Source organism: Bison bison, unplaced genomic scaffold, assembly GCF_000754665.1.
Source record: "Bison bison bison isolate TAMUID 2011002044 unplaced genomic scaffold, Bison_UMD1.0 scf7180017864299, whole genome shotgun sequence".
In the NCBI taxonomy this organism is placed as follows: Eukaryota; Metazoa; Chordata; class Mammalia; order Artiodactyla; family Bovidae; genus Bison; species Bison bison.
Genome location: NW_011494871.1, coordinates 3,647,934 through 3,652,575, shown reverse-complemented (window position 1 = coordinate 3,652,575; position 4,642 = coordinate 3,647,934). Strand labels below are relative to the sequence as shown.

General features: G+C 47.9%; 1 protein-coding gene across 1 annotated transcript in view; it reads right to left on the bottom strand.

The window, feature by feature from the left end:
• WASF3 (WAS protein family, member 3) overlaps positions 1 to 4,642 on the bottom strand; it is a 49,147-nt gene that overhangs the window by 41,468 nt on the left and 3,037 nt on the right. The gene's annotated exons all lie outside the window — the stretch shown is intronic.

Below are 4,642 nucleotides of genomic sequence, written 5' to 3'. Positions count from 1 at the left end.
GGATCTTCACCACCCTTTTGAGAGTGTGAAAAAAAAAAAAAGATCGTTTAATGACACTCTGATCCACACATGTCCTCCTAGTTTGCTCACTTAAAATTAACAGCAGCACATGACTTTCTTCCCCTTTCTCAGGAGCAGCTGTACGGCGGATGCTTGATTATGCAAAATTAAAAATGACTTTTCCCTAAGTCATTTGCATAAGTGATCATCCTATTTTCAAAGACAGAGAAGTATCTCTGGGTTTTAGATGATCCGGGCCAAACTTCCCCTGAACCAGATCACCTCCCAGCATGTATGTTTCACTTTGGATAAGGTTATTTCATGTATCTGCTAGCCGTGCATAAGGGCAAGGCCAGTGTCCACACACGTGTGTCTTGGGTGACGCTTTATATTTACAGCCCTCAGTTACCTTTTCCTTCGGGAAACACAAGTGTGGATTTCCCCATTCGTGTGAAAGGCTATGCAACTAATATTCTGTTATTAGTTATCTAGTGGTAAATGTCTCACTGAAGACTAAGCAGAATGCTAACATGTCACTCACATTTAACTCAACCTTCGCGAGGCAGGACAGAATCATGCTCCGTGCCGTTTCAATAAACAAAGAACGCTACCCACCATCCAACCAGCAGCCACGGCAGCTGCCCTGACAAGTCAGCCCTGAGGGGATTCAGAATGGAGAAAAACAGGATACCGGCCCTAAGCAGTTAAGACAGAGGATGAAGGACTACGTTCCATGAGCCCAGATCCCTGCATCTTCCCACACACAAAAAAGCACTAAAATCATTATCTTGAGACGTCTGTCTTTTATGATTGCTAGTGACCTTCTGATGTTCAACTACATGTTTGTTCATTTGGAGCAGTTCCTCAGAGAAACTTCGAGGCTATCTCGAAGGCTCTAGTCCTCAGTAGGGCACACCCCCCCACTAAATGAAACATAACTCCCAACTTTCAGGCTACATGGTTTTCTTTGGTTGACACAGGTAAACACCCTCATTAAAAAAAAGAGGAAACTGGGGATAGGAAGGTGTCTTGTCCAGACGACACGGCTTTGGAGAGGGAGAGTCCGGACAGGCGGTCTGGCCACCACCATCGCTCTTAGTTACCACATCACACAACGTGCATCACAGGACCTCCTCAGGACGTGCACACATGCATTCTTTCCTACTGAGTGGCCAACACTTCTAAGCTAAGTTAGGAGCTGTGAAGGGCTTGAAGAATTAACTCGGCTCTGTGAATGTGCTGCCTCACTTTACAGGGGAATGTGAATCTTTAACTCCTTGGAAGTTACAGGTGAAGACTGTGAAGTGTGAAATGTAGCGCCTCTACAGAGAGATGTCACACTAGCTCAGGGAAACAGTTATATGCTGCACCATCAACGCGGTAGCTCAAAGGTCTATGTCCCTCGGTGAAGCCCTGGCCATGGTGCTGAACACGCCGCTCTGCAGCTACTCCTGGGAGCACAGTGCCCTTCACCTCCTGCCAACAAGCGTGGGTCTGTGATGGTCCCCACCATGAATGCCTCTTTTCTTCTGGTTTCCGTGCATCCAAATTTGCTCCAGCCTTCACAGTGCAACCTAGAGTGGCCTCCTTCACCCACCCGTTCCTCCCTCTGTCTGCTCAATGAACATTTACCTGCTGGGGTGATGTGTCAGGCTTCATGTGTGTGTCCCCACCCTGTCAAGTCACAGCCCATACTGCACCCACAAGAACCTCTTGGTACCCCAGAAGAAAAGTCCTATTGATGAGGAATCAGCATTCAATGTGACAACGGTATGTGTGTGACATAGAGAGCACGAGGGGGGAGTGACAGCCATGGGGAATGTGGGAGGAATTCACAACCTTGGTAACACCACAGCCTTAATTCAGATGACAGATAACCAAGACCTACAATGAGACAGGGGAGAAGTTTTTAATGGGAGTGAACTTGAGAGGCGTGGGTGCTGGGTGATGGAGCAGATGGGCACTGGGGTGTCCCAGGGGTAGGGGTGGGCCTGGGGCAGAGGCAGCACTGCCTGGCTCAGCTCCTCCATACACACCCCCGCCCCACAGCAATGGACGCGCTCCACAGATGGACACTGGTCCATGCACAGCCTGAGCCACAGACAGCACTTGAGTGATTGCTTGACCTTGACAAGTGTTACAGAGGAGCTGAGTTTTCCATTTTATTTCTTAATTAACATTAAACAGCAATACATGGGGCTTTCCAGGAGGTGCTAGTGATAAAGAATCCGCCTGCCAATGCAGGAGACACAAGAGATGAGGGTTCAATCCCTGGGTCAGGAAGATCCCCTGCAGGAGGGCATGGCAACCCACTCCAGTATTCTTGCCTGGAGAATCCCATGGACAGAGGGGCTATAGTCCATGGGGTCACAAAGAGTCAGACACAACTGAAGTGACTTAGCACGCACACACTCAAGTGCACAGCAATGCGTGGCTAGTGGCCAAGAGATGGAACAGTGCAGCTCTTAACGCTGCAGGCTTGTGATTCTGAGCTGAGGGGTGGTCACCAGATCTGGGAAAGGGAACACCAAGAGAAAGGCACGCAGACATGCAATTTTTTGTTGAATAGATGGATGAAGAAGTCAAAGGACAGAGGAACAAACTGAGTGAGCTTAAGGACTCCTCCCTGTAAAATCCCACCAAGCTGTGGCTGTCCTTGACCGGTCAGGCCTCCAGCAAAGTTCCTCAACATGGGGGCATCAGAGTGCACTCATGTTGGCACCAGATCACAGCCTAATCCTTAAAACACTGCTATTAACTTAAAATCCCTTATCCTGTGAAGTACAAAAAAAGAAAAGGAGGGGGGAGAAAAAATAAAGAATAAGGAAAAACTACTATTTTGAAACTACAGCAAGTCATAATGTAGATCAAGGATAATCAACGGAGCCAGGGTAAATATCTGTCTAGAAAGATATGTCTTTTTCTAAAAAAAGGAGGCAGAGAAGAGAGAGGAGAGTGGCTTGATCCTCAGTTCAGGCCATTTCAGATACATTACAGGCCACTCAGCTTCTAAGCGGTTCAGCTGAACTTGGTCTACACTCTTCTGTGAAAGACATGATTGAATTTACTTACAAAATAACGCATTTTGTTCTAAACAGCACTTTAAAAGGTCAATGATAATAAAGCTGTCCCTGGGATTTTGCCCTTTCCTCTTAGTTCCTACAACATCCAAAGTCAACACAAAAAAAGGAACTCTGTGATGTGAAAACATCTAACCTGAGAACAGGCTGTGTCTAAATAACTCACTGGTAATCTGCCAATAATTAACCTAATCTGATTGTATCAGGATTTGTTTACTATTTCGGTCCCTGCCATCCCGCCTAAGCTTCTGAATTCCAGTTTTCTGGAAATGGGGAGCTGAGTACATATGACACGCACACGTGGTCCAGGATGGTGGTTTCTGCACTGCATTCCGGGGCCACCTTCCTCCTCAGACTCAGAGTCTAAGTTCCTCTCCATCTAGGAGATCACAGCATCAACCATCTTCACTCTGCACACAGCAAGCTCTACTTACAAGATGGTGAGCACCCTGGAACATGCAGACTCTATCATCTTCAGAGAAACGTCTCATCAGCATGTCTAACAGGAATGGTTTTAGCTAGAAGTGTGTGTCTAACAATATGATAAAACAGCAACCTCTGTGTTGCTCCGCCTGGCCTCTCAGGTTGGTTATCTGAACTTCAGCTCCCGTGGCTGGAGTCATTTCACACCTCTCAGGTCAGGGCCGCTAGGGACACACTTAGCTGGCCCCACAGCCCAGCTCAACACGTAGGGAGCTCCTGTGTAGAAGTGCCGAGGGGTACACATGGTCCTGGTGCCCTGTGTGTGTGTGACACAGTCCTCATGCCCTGAGAGCTTCCCCTGAGGAGGAACAGGGTGTGTGAGAGAGAGAGAGAGAGAGAGAGAGAGAGAGAGACACGGTCCTGGTGCCCTGAGAGCTTCCCCTGGGGAGAAACAGGGTGTGTGTGTGCGTGTGAGAAAAAGAGAGAGACACAGTCCTGGTGCCCTGAGAGCTTCCCCTGGGGAGGAACAGGGTGTGTGTGTGTGTGTGTGTGTGTGTGTGTGTGTACATGTAAGACATGGTCCTGGTGCTCTGAGAGCTTCCCCTCGGGAGGAATGGGGGGTGTGTGTGTGTGTACACATAAAACAAGCAGCAGGAGAGGCACTGCTGTATAAAACACAAAAATAATATCGGCTGACATTCAGAGCCCACTCCCAAATAGGCACACTCATTTAACAATTAACAAAACCACATTAATTATATTATGAGGATGCAGATGAAGAAAAATTGTCCCAGTTTTAAGTATTTGTTCATTTAAAAAGTATGTATCACAGATTTATATGCTAGGATCATAAAAACAATAGTTTCTCCCCCTTCATTACATGATCAATGCTGCTGGTGCTACTGCTAAGTCACTTCAGTCATGTCCGACTCTGTGCGACCCCAGAAACGGCAGCCCACCAGGCTCCCCTGCCCCTGGGATTCTCCAGGCAAGAACACTGGAGTGGGTTGCCATTTCCTTCTCCAATGCATGAAAGTGAAAAGTGAAAGTGAAGTCGCTCAGTCGTGTCCGACTCCTAGCGACCCCATGGACTGCAGCCTGCCAGGCTCCTCTGTCCATGGGCTTTCCAGGCAAGAGTA